Genomic DNA, 17,418 nt, shown 5'->3' with positions numbered 1-17,418 from the left:
CTGTTTAATATCCAAGTACTGTTTAATATCTAAGAGTTTAAGATCTAAGTACTGTTTAATATCTAAGTACTGTTTGATATCTAAGTACTGTTTTCAATATCTAAGTACTGTTTTGAATATCTAAGTACTGTTTAATATCTAAGTACTGTTTAATATCTAAATACTGTTTAATATCCAAGTACTGTTTAATATCTAAATACTGTTTAATATCTAAATACTGTTTAATATCCAAGTACTGTTTACTATCTAAGTACATTTGACCGGCGACCAAACATCCGGTCACGCTTTTTCGTGGATCAAATTCGCTTTATGACACGTTTAATGACCGATTTTGCACGATTATCCCTTGCAGCCTTAGCGTCGCCCATTCGAAAACATCCATTCTCTTTGGTCTTATGTTTGTGCCATTACACCAAAACAACAGCTCGCTTGTTGTTTGACAAAAAAACAAAAAAAATGTTGTTTTGGTGAGCCGCTTGTACTCCTCATTAACATTATCGACCAAACCACACTGTTGATGAATAGTATTTTTTAACACCCAGGAGGCAGTGATTTAATTATGCAATTAGTAGCGTGGACGATTAAATGGCTTAATTAATAGCTGCAAAATGAGAATTTGACCAGGGTGTACAATATTTTTACTAGCTGTCTGGTTTGTGTGGATCTCTCAATAATTGGTCTCCGGCTCTTTTGTTCAGTATAATGCAGTGGTATGATGAGCAGGATGATGGCAAGACCGCTATTGAAAGACTTCAATACTCATCAACAGTTGCATTAATTTGGCTCTTGGGAAATTTGATTGACTCCCCCTTTCAGCACAGCATTCTGATGTAATGGCTAATATTTCATGTAATAACTTGCTAACTAGCTAATGACTCTACTTAAGGAATTAATCAATATGAATACGAAATTTTCTCATTAAGTGACAGTGGTTGTGGAGTTACTCTACAGCATATTAAGTAGTTAAATGCATGGTTAGCTATTTTGGAGAATCTGTCAGTAAATATTAATAATAATAATGATGAAAAAAAGAGATGGTGTGCTTGAATGGGTTTTCTAGATATAATATTTAGATTGAATTTTAATAAATGGATTAAATGAACTATATTAAAGGCTCTGAATATGCATTTTTTATAGATCTAAAACAATGTTTATTTGAGCCTTTTGTATATATTTTTAGATTTTATTCTGATTTTTTTTTAACTAAAAACAAAGAAAATATGGATTCAAAAATAGCAATTATCAATTTAAAAGAGGGAAAACCAGGAAATGTAATATAAATCTATACTCTTCATTTTAATTTGATCCTAAAACAGAAAGTCGGCACTCATTATTTACTTTCCCGGGCCATACAAAATGATGCGCCGGGCCAGATTTGGCCCCCGGGCCGGCACTTTGACACATATGGACAGCAAAATACGGTAGCATACAAAAAAGACTTCATCCATCATAAACAACAGCCCATTTTAATGTCAAATTTAAGACAGAGAATATAAGAAGCAGTAACTATCAGTTCTTAGGTCGAACGCATTATCTCCGTTAAGAGTGCCGAGCGCAAAAATGCGCATCGAGTGTCTTTACAAAAAACAAAAAAATATGCATAGAAGTGAAGCAGCAATCTTGAGGATGGCAGGCAAGCAGATCCTCTTGGCAATTTCAAGACATCTGCCGCTCCTGTTTGGGCAGCCGGTCGGTGCCAGCCAACACAGGCCCTAGAAGAGAGCACTGCTCCTCCTAAAGCCCCCGTGTGCTAAAGCCCAGAAGTGTTTGTCAAGCCTAATAAATATTGCACAGCGCTTCCTCTTAATCTCATTAATGTTTGTGCATGCCTGTTAGTGACTGCAGATGTAAACAAGGGATGAACATTAAATCCTTGGCAAAAAGGAAAGCATCATCTATTTTTTCTCCCTTGATATGTAACTGTCATCCTTTCATTTAATGGAGACAACGCCATGTAAAGTCGTCATTATCTACACTAAGTCGGGAACCTTTTTTGATTAAGAGAGCCATAAACAATTCATATTTTCCAATGTTAGTCATTGTGAGCTATACTACAAATTTATAAGTCAAAATACATACTTGTAAATGAGTGCCTTATCAATTTTTTTTGTAATTTCACCACTTTTAAAGTTGAAAAAATGAATATTTTCTAAAAATATTCTTAATCAAATGAGAGGATGCATTCTAGAAGACTCTACTGCCAAAAAAATGACGATTAAAGCAATACTAGATGTAATATCTCAATTCTGTCATCAGCAATTTCCATATTTTAGCTCACAGAGCCAGATTCACTCATCAAAACAGCCACATGTGGCTCTCGACCCATAGGTTCCTACACTATCGCACCTGAGTTCAGTTTTGTAGCGCCCGCCGTCATATTTTCATCCGACAAAGATGTCTGTTTGACAACATGCCCACATAATTACGGCTAATTTGTAGACCAAATATCTGCTTATCGCCGCCACTGTCTGCGACATCTTAATAATCCCTAACCTTCAACGCCTTTATGTATATATGTGTGTGTGTGTGTGTGTGTGTGTGTGTGTGTGTGTGTTAAATAGGGAAAAGGGGAGAACTGTGGGGGGAGCGTGACCAGGACCTTAACATGATTTGTGTGTTTAGATGTCATGGTTTAACAGTTTTATAAGCCAGCTCTGTGATAAGAATCATGTTATTAGGGAGTTACATATTTGACTTTTATTTCTCAATGGAAAGCACATTGGGACTGATTGTATTACAATAATGGTGTTAATAAGGGACCCCAGGGAGAAGTGGGAGGAGGACGGCCATTTGCATTGTCGCTGACTGCTCTATTAAAGTGAATGCCCCCCCACCCTAAGAGATGGACCTCAAGTCATACCTTCATTCTTCAAGGTTACAACCTGAGACCACCAAGGCTTGTAAACATTAGGTTGTTTAAGAATCATAAAAGTGTAGTATAGTTGCTTTTTTATGATAGGAAAGTCAAAGTTGTAAATCAAAAAATATATAAAGGATATATAGGATGTGTGTGTGTATATGTACTGTTGATATGAGTGTATGTGGATTTATTCATGTATTTGTGTTTTATTTATTCTCACCAGGCAAGTTGGATTGGACGTCTATTCCAGTTAATGGCAGTGGAATAAGATGACTTGATGGCAGTCTTATCAGTTGGAATGGATTTGAGATGAAGTGCAGTAAATAAGGTGAGAGCAACAAACCCCTATTGTTAGAAAATTGCATTATAATTAAATTTACAAAATTATTTATAAAAAAAATATTCCAGCTCCGGTAAAAAGTTAGAAAATAACACCCAACATACCTCAATTCATCACATTTAACTATTATTTTTATATATAAACCTTTGCTAATTTAAAACAAAATACTGCAATACTACTTTGTTCGTTTAGTGTGAGTACTTTGTTACCAAATGTGTTTATATGTTTCTTTAATCTAAGTATTTGCCTCTCCTGTTAAAGGGACTAGCTCCCTTTTGTGTTAAATCTAAAAAGTTCAATAGAAGATAAACCCAATTTAAGCTTCTTATGCGTGCTATAGTCAATGATATTTTCATTATTTACTCCCAGCCAATAAAAAAAATCGAGCAGTTGAAGCTCACAATGACTATCTGAAATTCCCATTAAGTCTCCAGTGAAACCAGTCCACTCCAGAGACCCCTAAACGCCACCAGAGACTGTCACGTAATATAATATGAAAAGCAAAAGAGAAAAATCAATACACAATGCAAATGAAAAGCACGCGAGTGGGATCCACTCAGTATGCATATTTGCTGTCAAGTACACTTTCTGACCTGCTGAATGGCGTTCGTCACCGAACTCGCTACTTTTGAAAATTACTGATGATCTCTCATGATGAGCCCTGCCCGCCACTATTTGTGATACGCTTGTGGCGCTACACGTGCGCTGAAAACACGCTGAATGCGAAAGAGTTTGTCCGTGAACTGAGAAGAATGTAGTCGCTTATGCCCTTTTTTGTACGCGCTAAATGGAAATGTTGATAAATACTTCCTCCTATTGAGCACTGGTTTTGTGTGCTGAATACAACAGCACCAGAGAGCTAATTATGAGCCAGGGTGAGGAGCAGGGTGGGCCGTTCGCTACTTATTTGACAGCCTTTCTTTCCATTGCGTAGAGATGTTATTTCTAGGATGTAAACATTTGCGCTTGTATTTGTTTGTGTGTATGGAGAAAAAGCAGCTTCTGAATGTAGTCTATGCTTTCAGCCCAAGAGATAAGTGCTTATAATATAATATATACCAATAGACTACAAGGTCATATTCAATATAGATGAGCAATTCTTTCGAAACCACTTTGCTTGGTTGGATTTGAAATCGTAGCTGGTGAGGTGGTCTTTTTTTATTGTATATGTGTTCATGTTGGGTCTTTATAGGAGTATTTAATTCTTTTTGGAGCTTTTTTCTTTCTGTTTTCAGTATGGATTTATTGTTATGCTGTGCTGGAGTGGAGTATGTGAGAATATTATGTCTGGAAAAGGGGAAAAATATTTAAATCTGTTGATTTGTATGATAACATCTAGGTCAGGGGTGGGCAATTGTTTTTGGCGTGGGGGTTACATTGACTTTAAAAATTTGACAGATGAGCCGGGTTAGGACATGATATGATACATATAAAAAAGTGCATCCGTTAACAGTACTTATGAAACATAAACAGAAAAAAAAGGACTAAAGTATTCACATAATTATCACTCATTGTTAAAGTAAAAAGTATCTTGGGGGAAAAAATAAAACCTTATTTGGACAACGTCGGTGGGCCGGATTATAAAGCCCAAGCACTGAATGATATATATTTTAAGGTTATTTAAACAAACAAATCTATTTTAAAAATTAGATAGAAAGCCATTTTTTGTTGTTTTTAGTTTGTTGCCGTTGACTACATCTTTGTGCTCGGCTACAAATAAACAACAGAAAACTAACTTTGTCCTTGTAGAAATACATATCACTTTATTTTTTTTATACATATGATATAACGTACGCCAGTTAACAAGTAAAATAGCATTCTATCCATAAGAAAACTCAACTTATTCATCACTGTGAAGCTACTGTTTTAAAAAAATCCAAATAAATAAAACAATAACATCATATTACCATTTTAAAAACTCTTCCAGCCCTATGCAATATACATCCTAATATCCATTCTAATAAATTCCGCCCTTCTCGCTTTACTACCCATTTAAACCAATTCGCTTCATCCCTTTCATCATCATTCCACACCATTGATGAGCTCTTATCTAATTAGCCCCTAGCTAAATATCCCTGTAAAAAGTTTCCTTTATTTTACAGCCGCCAACACGCGAGCAATATTACTCACGCTTAACTACATACTCTCTTGTTTTTCCTCTCGCTCCCCCCCTTACGTCCTTTCTCACCCTTTTTTTCCCTTCAGACGCGTTTCTGCAGTGAAGGACATTTGTGAATTTGTTTAAGGTCAGTGGTTATGATGTGAACTCATTATAGGAAAGGTCAGAGCCATACATAAATGTATACAAGGCTATACCGCAAGCGTGGGCCGTCTCCGAGTAGGATCTCAGGATTCTTAAGGAGCTCGCCCTGGGAAGAGAGAAGGGCAGACCTCACAGGAGGTTCACAAGACTGGACTGTCTATCACAGGCCTTTGGGACGACCAATCGGGTGTCTAGAATCGCTGATTATGCACACTTCCGAGACCTCGTTGGAGGTACTCCACGGGGAACGGATTTTTATACTCGTCGTGCCGAAATAATAATGTTGAACAGGGTGCCCGCTCTATTCCCTTCGGTGTTTTTGGTTCACGGCCTCACGCATCCCTCGGTTAAGACTCCTGTCTCTAATGACCCATGTCAAAGACGAGACCGCGTAACCGTAATGACATATCACATCTCATCACTTAGACCCCACACTGACAATTATAATCATGTGTATGGCTTTTCCTGTGGGATCAGGACATTATTATGGAAAAATTTGAAATGCTGATGTCACACATGGAGGCTAGTTCGAAGACAGACAAAAAAAATGGTGCCACATGGGGGGTACATTTACACAACAAGGATAGTTAAAACTGAATTTATTCCTGGTTTTTTTTTTGCTTTCATTTTACAAATGTTTTTATGTCTGGGGGGGGGATTTGGGGGGGTTAAATAATTTTTGTTGGATTAATTCCAACTTGTTAAATGGATTGAAAGGCCTGCAACATGTATACAAGGCCAGTAGTTGGCAACGGTACATCATTTGGATGTCAAAGTCTTATGAATGGCCTTTGCAAGCTGAACCTCGAGCCAGGAACGTTGTTCATTCAAAAAGATGGTGGCGACGGGCCAAAATATTCGCAAATGCAAAGCAATGTTTGCTTTTGTGGTGAATGGGGATAAAAAAAAGACTGATTCAGTTTGATATAGACAAGGATTGCCTTGTTTTTCCCTTTTGAAAAATGAACCGAGCAGTCCTTGCTTTAAAAACTCGGCAGTGATTTTTCTATGATGAATCCACATATTCAAAATACTTATATCGTTACTGTGGTACCTCTACTTACTTATTTGAAGTGGTTTTCTAACTTAAATTTTTCGTAAGTAGTCAAAATGACAATGTAAATGCCCTAATCCGTTCCACAATACAAAAAATATATATATAAATGTATACTAAATTGGAATTTTGATGAAAAGTATAGAATAAAGTTGCATGAGCACACTTGGAAAAACTTAGAAAGGAGACCATCTCAAAAATATAATATCAAATTCTAACAGCATATTTACATTTCAGCTGATGTTTGGATAGTTAACATTTGAATTTCTTTTGTATCTAGAGACAAAACTCTCCCATTGAACCTTAATATTTAAATGTAGAAATATTTATATATAAAGTTACCTCTGTAATAACTAAAAACAACATTTTACAGATATATATACAGTACAGTGGCAACTGCAGTATCAGTGTTCCTTACATCAAGAATTGTCCTTGCTCCTTAAAGAGTCATATCCTGCCGTGATTGGCTAAAGAACGTATGCTGTCTGTATGGGTCCTATGCCTTCCCTCATCTTTCTTACAAAAGGGGGGGATTTAAGACAGCCTCGCTAGATGTGTAAAAAGCCTTCCATCTCTGAAGGGGTTGGGGCACAGACCACCAGCATTCTCGCGAACCCCCCTCGGTCCAAGACGCATCCCGAAACAAAAGTGCATTGAGCGTCTCCCCAGTTTTTTTGTTCCTCGACCTCGATGTAACAACACCCACAAGGCAGTATAGTCGCTTCCTGTGCCTCACTTTGCGATACATTTATTGGCCTGTTCCATCAATGCCGTGTCCTTCAAGTTCCAAGATGGATGTTTACTGAATGGGTTAACCTTCTTTATATCTGACAAGGCGGCTATTGGTGGGCCAACACTTTGAGGGTGATCAACAAAGAGGCTTTTTGTTTTTCGACTTCGCTTTTTTTTTGTCTTCCCTTATGTGTGTTTGTGTGGTTGGGATAGAAAACTTTATTGTAAAAAAAAAAAAAAATAGCCTTTGACTTTCCCATTAGTGCTTTAACTCATTTTTTTTTACAATGTCGTTTTCTATTCTTTTGGTTGAGTTTCTAACCCGATTCCCTAGTCCCCTAGCCCCCAACCTTAGCTTTCCTCCGGCAGATTTAGCTTTTGTTGGCTTGTGTTAATAGGATTAAAATGGGTTACTACCTCAATCACAGAGAGATTCAAACCATCCCAAATGTAAGTATCTCATGGGGGTCGCGGGGTATTGTGGTCCTGTCTTCTTTCCTTTTGGGCTGAAGCTGAAAACCATTGCAAGATGGGGAGGGTGGCAAGGGTTTGGCCTCTAGGAAAATCCGCAGGATTATGTCAGCACTCATTACAATGTACACAAAGACCCCAGGATCACCGCAAGCACAAACGGAGCAGTTAAGTCAAATAGGATGGGCCAGGGGTTTCTTTGCTTCTACCCTGACATTGATTAGCCTTTGTGGTCCAACACTTCTCACATACAGCTTGTTTTTCCCTGACAAAATAGTGCAAAAACTTCAACTTTAAACCTGAAAGCTCCCTTTTAAGTATTTATATACACTGACATTTCACCATCAAGTCAAAAGAGTAAAAAAAAAAAGCACCATCATCCACTAATCGAGTCAGCTTTTGAAGAATACTCGAATATTACACACAGGCCGACTATTCCCCGCACCCATACTTAATTAGCCAGTGGATAAGAATAGAACAGGATCCATGCTGTTAATGTGAGGTCATATTGCTCTCCAACATTCCCGATAATGACCGAGTACAATAGAGTCGTGTCCATTAGGCATGTTGAAGTGTCCAGTTGCATATTTGCAACAACGTGCCACGCAGGCGTTCATCTCGCTCATTTGCATGGAGCTTAAACAAGTGAAAACAGGCAATTACGGGAATAAAACGTCATAAACATGGGAAGGCGATTAATATTCCACTTGTCGTTAGAGCACCACATGCATCCCAGTTGGAGTGTGTGTGTATATATATGTGTGTGTGTGTGTTTTTGACTGTTATGGTACCAAGGCTAGAGACACGAGGTGATATTTGCCAGAAACTGATGTTTGTATTCATTTGAATAGGTACTCAGGAACGGTGTCACACTCCATCTTCAGCACACACTTTTATAGGCAGCAATAACGCAATCGGGGAGAAATGGATGTTTTGTGTGCATTCACACAAACAGGCGCATATTCAACGTCTTTGGCTGCACATGAATGCCTTTGTCTGTGCACACTTGTGTTAAGCTATGCAAAATGCTCACATTCACTATGCACTTGTGCTCCTGCATACTAAAAAGAGCTGATGTACCAGTAGTTTGTTTATTGACTATCGTGATATTATCAGAGGGAATACAAGATACCATTTCTGGAGAAATTGTATGGAGGCTTGCTTTGCTTTGCTTTCTCTCCAATCATTTACGTCTTGGAGATTTATGGGTAATTTTGAGCGGGTATGTTCCTTTCAGTCAAAATGGATTGGATGTCTAGTGCCGGTCAAATGGTGAAAGAGAGTTTACTGTTGAAACCAGCTCTCAAAATTATATTTATGAGAGAGAGTTTAATATCTAAATATCTACTGTTTATTTCATGGGAGAGAGTCTAATATCTAAGTACTGTTGAAAACAGTATATATTTAGATAATAAACTCATGAATATAATTTTGAGAGCTGGTTTCAACAGTACTTGGATATTAAACAGTACTTAGATATTAAACACTACTTAGATATTAAAAAATACTTAGATATTAAACAGTACTTAGATATTAAACAGTACTTAAATATTAAACAGTACTTGGATATTAAACAGTACTTAGATATTAAACAGTACTTAGATATTAAACAGTACTTAGATATTAAAGTACTGGCGGCCAGACATCCGGTCATGCTGTCAATGGCAATGAAAGATGGGCATTCATATCTATATTAGTCGTAGTTTCAATAAATTGTATTTTTATTGTTGTTATTGGTGGTCAATTAGTTTTGGGTCAATTTCTTTTGGTTTTTAGGGTACATATTTCTCAATTGGAGGCATTCAGAGGTTACCTGTATACATTATTAATAATTTCTTGTCAATTTTAGAGGATTTCTGGCTCATTTCTTGATATCTTGGGGGTTATTTTGAGTATTTTTCCTGTTTGGCAACTGCTACACATTCCAAAGGGCAATTTAGATTGTTTAACCAGCTACCCCTGCATGCATGTTTTTGAAATGTGGGAGGAAACCGGAGTACCCGGAGAAAACCCACGCATTCAGGACCCACCTGGGTCACTCGGCCACACATTTTAATCACAACGGTTGAATTTCTTGAAAAAACTGACAGCCCTGCTGCCTTTTTCCATATCTGTTATTATTATTTACCTAAATCTGAAAATGAAATGACAAAATTACCCTAAAATGGCTTTTTGCAAAAATACCCACAGCATATACGTAGATATACCGCATCTATTCTGGCCCCATCCATCCTCTCCGGTCTGCGTATTCATAAATGTTACTGGAAAATGTCTTATTTTAGCAATCCTCCAGATAGCCCAGGCAATTTCCATAGCTTTAAATAATGTCAATCTCGCCAAACCCTGGATTGAAGCCCCTGAGCCGGAAGGCGCAATTTCTCTTTTGCCTACAGTCGGATAATTTTCGAAGCTACTGGCAACTTGGGAATTTTGCAGCCTTATCACTCGGGCTCAGCGAAGTTCACTGCCACTAATCGGCGCCGGGGATCATTCATTCAAGGATAGCATGATCTTTTTTTTTATAGGCACTGACAGCTGTCTGCACAGAAGCATTAGCAATGCAGATGAACTTGCCTAATAGGTTAATGTGTAACACGTGAAAACGAGTTTAATCCCAAACCAAAGAATCCTCCTACTTTACTCCTTCCTTCCATGCTGGAGACTCAATTAGTTGCACTGTGAATCCATGTAAATTTACTTAGGACATGTGCATGTCAGGCAAACCTCGGGGCAGCAATAACGTCACCCTGACAGGACCTCTGCCTGCTTATTTATTCCCGTTACTTACCTCACTGCTCAAATTATCGCTGCTAGCACGTACTAGGCAGAAAGTGAATAGCCTTTAGCCATGCGGATCCTGCGGAGAGGTGATAACTGAAACGATGTGAGCGGTCGCCATCGCGTTCTCAACCTAATTGGAACTAAGTGCCAGACTCATGTGGGAACAAGTATATGTGGCCATTGATATGCATGTTGGGATGTAGTTCTTATTTCACTATAAATTGGACAGTGGGTTTGCCTATTCAATTCCAAATGTGGCGCTCATGTTTCGATTACATCTCGCATCGTGCTCCATGATTACCTGTAATAGGCCCCGCCCATGTGGAGTTGGAAACCCTGTACACTCGATACGTTGATGGCGATCTACCAGTAGATTCACAGCCTACTATTGGTAGATGGTAGGACGGTCTTTTGGTTTCCTAAACCAGGTTATTATAAAGTTGGTTTGTCTTAAGCCAATCAGCTGGCGAGATTGATCCACTGTTATTGGTGGTCTCATTGGTCGACCATAACGTTGTTTGGATTGTATTTTTTTTGGATGAATACTTTTAAAAACTTCAGAATGCACTGAATCTACTAAACAAGTAGTATTGTGGGATTATTTTATATTGGCTCACAGTAGTAGTAGTGTCAGTGACCTGGAAAGAAGGTAGATTCTTAAAAAGAAAGGTTTGGACAATCTTTGTGTACATGATCGGGTAATGGATACAGTGTGTATAGACTTACATTATTCAGTATTAGAGTGTACTTGCAGTATATAACATAGTATGTATCATTTATTGGAGTGAAGATATTCAATTCTATTGGTTTGATTCCATTCACTCGTTTAGGCGAATGACCAAGCAACTGCACACTTCTTGTTTTTTTCTTTTTCTTCCTCTGCCGCTCCATCTGCCGGCTACTTTGTCCACTTTCCCACTTGACCCCATTGCATGCTGCGACTCGAATGACAAAAAGTGATGTTCTTGATACAAGCCGCTGTTTTGCATCTGGGCTTAAATGAGGTCACATAGTTTTGGTAGTATTTTCAATTTAAAAGAACTATTTTGGAGTGTAGTGATTTATAACAAGGCTGTATGATATCAAATAGTACTTTTTATATTGTTTTATCTCAAAAAAGCTAATTTTTAAAAGCCTCAATGAAAAATATATTTAGGTACAATCGTCGACTTGTTTTTATTTCCAATCGGTGTTATTAAAATGCGTAAATGTATTTTTTTTATATATATATGCTTACAGAAATAACACTAGCTGGGTACATAATATATGCAAATGTGTATTTTTTTAATGCAATGACGGTTGGACATTGCTTTGTTATTTAGCTTGTTTTTTCATTGTATTCCAGTCGATTCTATTAAATATTTCACATTGCGCATTGGCACTTTGTTAGAGAATAAAAAGATTTAAGTGAGCAGGGCCGAGGCTGATTTCTCCAAACAGGTAGCAAGTAATGAAAGACACACTCCATTGCCAATTGAGAGCAGAGTGAAATAATCACTGTTTTGGGTTTGGGAAGTGTCAAAACCTACCAATTACCATCCGTGCAACTGTTAACCCTAAAAAAAACAATAATGCAAAGACGGCAAAATCACCGAGAAGACAAACAGAACAATCAACGTCCACAAAGAAGCGGAATATGCAAAAAATGTAAATTCATTCACATGAGCACTGATTTCTACTTTTTTTTGTATAATATCCCAACATCTGTGGCATTAGCGTGGGGTCTTTATGTAAAACCTTGGAAAAAAAGGCACAATGTCCAATCTAGCACGACGTTTTCATCATTAGCGAGCCCCTAACTCGCGACCGCCCTAGTAGGGGAGGGCGAGACACATTGTGTGCCCTGGCTTGCCAAATTAATTCTTGTCTTGACATCTTAATTCTTAGTTCTCGTGTGTGGTCAAATCAGCCTACTATAGAAAAGCAATCAAGCAATTATTCCCAAATTATATTTGCCCAACACACACTGATTGGTTTTTCCTTTCTTATTGAGTAAGCTCATTAATTCTGAGCAGCTTGCTTGTTATGCCTCTGCCATTACTCCTTTCCCCTCTCATCCCCACCCCCCATTCTCACTCACTCTCTCTCTTTTTCACCCCCACACTCCCCCCCCCATACTCTTCAACATGCACGCTCACTCCCAAAGCCTCAACCAGTCAAACACTCCAACAGATGCAGCCTATCTTCCCACCCCAGCCTGCCGATGTTTTTTTGGAGATGACACACACTAGAAAAAAGCCCCGTGATCTGTGGCATTGTCTAGCCCGCCCCAATTACAATTCCCATCTCTGATTAACTTTGATGTGGAACCTAATGAGATAAGGCAAGCTTATCAAGGCAGCTGCCGATGGCTGCTCTCATTTTTTATTCCAGCGCACTCGCAGGCAAGTGACGACTAATGAGAAGGAAATGTCCGGTCGTGGAATTACTCGTTTGTATTTCATCAACCGCCATCTAAAAATGGCGTCAGTGTGTGTAAAAAAAACACTCCACGGAACAATGCGGTGATGGAATAAGAGTTAGCGACATGGTGTATTCCACTTCTCATCCTTTAACGCCTTCCCAACAGCTGCTTTTTTTTCCTTCTTGGGGCTTTAATGGGGCATATAATTGTTCGCCTTGTTTTGCTGAGGGGAAAAGAGGATTTGATTTTAAGAGTGTGAAATAACTCAAACAACGAATGGATTTTAGGAGCTTCACCTGAGTATAAGTCGCACTAGGCATAGAATTTTGAAATAAAAGGGATAAATATTTATATAAGCCGCATTTTTGGGGTGGACAGTTTTTATAATCTATCACAAACATAAAGATATTTAACATTTTTCAATTTATAAATATGTACACCATATTTAGTCCCTAATTTTATAATAGGAAATGAAATTAACCATAAAATAATGTCTAAAAGTCAACTATCAACTAATAACGATGTCCCATTCTACATGATAACCATATTGTTAAATTCATAGCTATCCATCAACTGAACATTTTATAATTTAAATGTTTATTTATTTAGTTCAGCTTCCAATTTCCAACATGAGATAAAATAATACACAATTTTTACCATATCCTATATTATGATTCATAGAAGACCGGGAATCGAACCCCCAATAAGCACAATGCAGAAAAAATGAACCTATTGAACATTAATGTATTTCCCCCTAATAAATCTCCAATTAAAAAATGAATGATATTGCAACCTACTAATTACTTCATTACCAACCCTAACTAAAATTGCTATTTCCTTATCTCTCCTCCACTAAAAAAAATGTAATAATTAATCCCCTTAACAAAGACGCTTGTTCTTATTTTATCACCACCAACAACAACAGCAGGAATCCTCCTTTTATATGAAATAATACTTTGTCTTAAAAGCATTTCATTTCCCCTTTCCCGTAAGTCGAACCGTAAAATTCTACTGCACGGACTCTCGGTTCGAGAGGCAGGAAGTGCGCACCTTTTGATTTGGAGTATAAAAGTAAATAACATTTGTACATCTAACACATACTCGAAGTGAATGAGCAGCCCCCCTGAATGTGGTTCTATGAGCAAGTGGAGAGCTCTACAGACTTTAAAGCCGGGGCCCAATTAAGCCTCGCCTCATCGGGAGAAGGCAGAAGAGCTGAATGTAGAAGATAATACCGTCCGGCTCTCTCACTGTAAAATTAGAGAGCGAGAAAAAGAGAGAAAGACGATAGAAGAAGAAGGGAGGAGAAAAAAAAACATCTTGATGAAGAGAGAAGAAAAAGCAAGGACAAGATAGTAAAAAAAAAAGGAAGAAGACGAGAAGAAGTTCCTTTGGGCAAATTCCCCTTTGAAACCGGTTAACCAAATTCAACTCTTCATTTTCAAGACAATTAATGGCACGCCGGCTCTTTCTTGTTCAGAACGGGCAGCGTGGAAACGAGGGAGAAGAGGATTTTCTTTCCTGGCTCTAAATTGCAGCCAATTGAAGGACAAAAGCCTTCTTCCCCCCCTTCACTTCGCCAGAATAGGAGTCACGCTCATAAAAGAGTGACAGTCGACATCCAAATCTTATTCAAGGACGACGTTTACGCATGCTAATCATAATCTGCAGATGTTGGCTACTGATACACTCATTTATCTATTATTTGTGTAGTGTGTCTGCCTATTTGGACCATTTGTGAAATGTGGACATCTCACAAGAAGACTTTGTATGAGAGCATCTCTATTTTTTTTTATTTATTTGGCTTTTCAAATACGTTTGCTCTCTTTCTATTCGAGTCGGTTTGAACTGAATCGGAAGGAAAAAGAAACACTTGACGGAAAGATCCGTGAAAAGAGGATAGGAAATATTTTCGGGCTATTTTTTTTTGCATGGTCGGTTTGAATGTGTTCGCTGGAGAGGCAAAGAAAAACACTTAGGTGTGTGTGTGTGTGTGAGAGAGGTGTGTGTGTGTGAGGTGTGTGTGTGTGTGTGTGTTTATTTCCCATTCCTCTTTAGAGACGAGGCCACGGCTCACTCATCCTTGTACACAGATACTCAGTGCAGTGAAAGATAAATTGCATGGCGTAATGAATTCTGGGATTGCTAAAGTACAAAGCGGTTTAATATGATTAAATGATTCACACTAAATTGAGGTGGAGCCTAAATCTAAAAAAAATAAAATAAAATGATTAGGATATTTTGCATTAGAGATTGTTCCTATAGGATAATTTTGTGTTGACCCCAAATTGGATGGTAATTTAATCCTTGCATTATTTTTATATGTATTTTAATTAGGGAAGACAGGGGATTTGAAAAGTATGTCCAATTTTGTTATTGATTATAAATTAATTTTAAAAATCTATCAATTGTACAAGTCAGTTGTAGGAAATAACCAAAAACTTTAAAATTGTGTGGATGTTAATCACATTTAAATTCATTTTAAAATACTTTCAACTTTTTTAGCCTTCCCATAGTAATCTTAACTTTTGTTTGCATGCCGGTCAGTATTTAAAATAATTCATATTTCCATGCACGTTTTTTCTGCATAAGAAAATCAGCACACCATACATTATATCTATTGTTAATGAGCAATATTTTCAACTTTTTAGAAATCCGACCAAAAGATTAATTATGCATTTGTCAGTCTCTGACCAAACAATTCAAACATTTAGGAAAAAATGTGTTATGATTTAACAGGACAAAAAAATGTAACAAAATCCCTCCATAATGAAATCATTATGATTTTGCAGCCTATTTCTTTACATACAAATCGTGTTAAAAACTATTGAAAATAACATTAGAGACACATAACTTCTCGAATAATCACTTTAATAATATTACTTCTTAACAGCAGTTTTAATTTACACACAATAAAAACAACAACACCATTATTTTTCCTTCTAGAAAAAAAAAATACACACAAAATCTAACTATCAAACTGATTCCGCCTTGTATAAATTGACATGCTAAAAATCTACAGGTGATCCGACTTCTGGACCATGATTTTGGCTCTTAACAACAAAATGACTGAGCTGACTATTCTTTCCACGAATTTCAATGCCTCTCAAAGGACTGTGAGCGCGTGTATGTCTGCTTGTCTGCTTTTTGAAGGCTATTCCTGGATGTTGTTCATCTGGCTCTCTTTGTTGACTTTGTCCAGCCAAATCTCTCGGCAGCTTCTGTTTGAAACAATGGCTCCTGGCGTCCTTCTCAATGTTAGCTAGGCCAATCAGAAAGCACAGGGAGGCAAACGCCACCGCGCAGCTGTCCTCCAAACAAAATGAAGGACTTCCGAGAGCCGTTGAGAGGGGCCGGGGCATTGGGTATGCCCTGAAGAAGCCCCCTAGCTGTGCTTCCCCCTAGCAAAATCATTCGTCCAACCACCCACTCGTACCTTGGTATATCTATCACTCATTCACCATCAAACGACTTCCACCCACCACCCTTTTTCGTACACGTTCAATATTTTGCTCACCAGGAAAAAATGGACGGAATAGCTTCAGTATCTCTCCTTGACATGCCTCGGTCGGTAGTGTGGCTTAAAGCAGCTCTGCATTTGATTGTCTGCCACTGTACATCCATTCATTAACATTCTATTTAAACACACAATAGAGAATGAAGAGGTTTCTACGGTTCCTTACGATCATGCCTGGTCACTCCGAAAGAAAAATTGAATTGAATTCTACTATACAATCGGATGAAAGAGAGGAAATATAAAAAAAAACGCCTCCGTTCCCATCCAATGGAGCAATTAGGAAGCTAAAGTCTGACATTTTCAACTCCTTACAAGGAAGGGAAATTTATCTACAGGACAAATATTTCAAGTGTTCCTGTTGTTGCAATTGAAAATGGTGGATTTGTTGATTGTTGAGAGAGACACAGTCATGCAGGGGATTTTTTTGTCTTTTAGCTCAGTGGTGGTGGTCCATATTCCTGGAATGATCTAATTATTTTTTAATAACAGTTTGTTATTGACTCCTATACATCCTTAGAGATTTTTTTTTCATATTTAGAACCCTATATTTAAACAGGGTAGGTCTAAAGCAGGTTTGCACTAAAAAACTATGAAAATTATACAAATAACATATGTTGTTTAACACTGAAACATGTTTACTTTAGTAAAATTTCAGACATAAATGTACTTTTATAAGTATTTTCATTCATTTTCTCCATATCAATGTACAAAAATTGCAGCTATCGTCTCAAAATATAGCATCAATATTAATCGTGAATCCTAATACCAATCATATCGCTGGCTATAAATCAATATACACCCCTATTATGCAGTCATGCAGGGTTTTTAAACGTACAAGTATCGCCTGCTATTCCCATGAAAGGTTACCCGCTACGTATTTACATCCTTGCGCATATGGCAACACACACACACTTGGGGTCTGTAGAATAAGTCTCGTTGACCGGTCGATGATGTGATAGGGTGCTTTGACAAAGGCTGAACATGTTGCTAACACGT

At 37.7% G+C, this 17,418-nt stretch overlaps 1 long non-coding RNA gene across 1 annotated transcript in view; it reads left to right on the top strand.

Moving 5' to 3' along the window:
• Nucleotides 1-17,418, top strand: part of LOC144206814 (uncharacterized) — a 42,035-nt gene that overhangs the window by 7,883 nt on the left and 16,734 nt on the right. Inside the window, exon 2 of the long non-coding RNA XR_013328438.1 lies at nt 3,084-3,188. This is a non-coding gene — a long non-coding RNA (uncharacterized LOC144206814). The remainder of the gene's footprint in view (nt 1-3,083; nt 3,189-17,418) is intronic.

The sequence above is a fragment of the Stigmatopora nigra genome, chromosome 13 (genome assembly GCF_051989575.1).
Source record: "Stigmatopora nigra isolate UIUO_SnigA chromosome 13, RoL_Snig_1.1, whole genome shotgun sequence".
NCBI classification, from domain to species: Eukaryota; Metazoa; Chordata; class Actinopteri; order Syngnathiformes; family Syngnathidae; genus Stigmatopora; species Stigmatopora nigra.
This window is presented reverse-complemented; position numbering and strand designations above follow the sequence as displayed.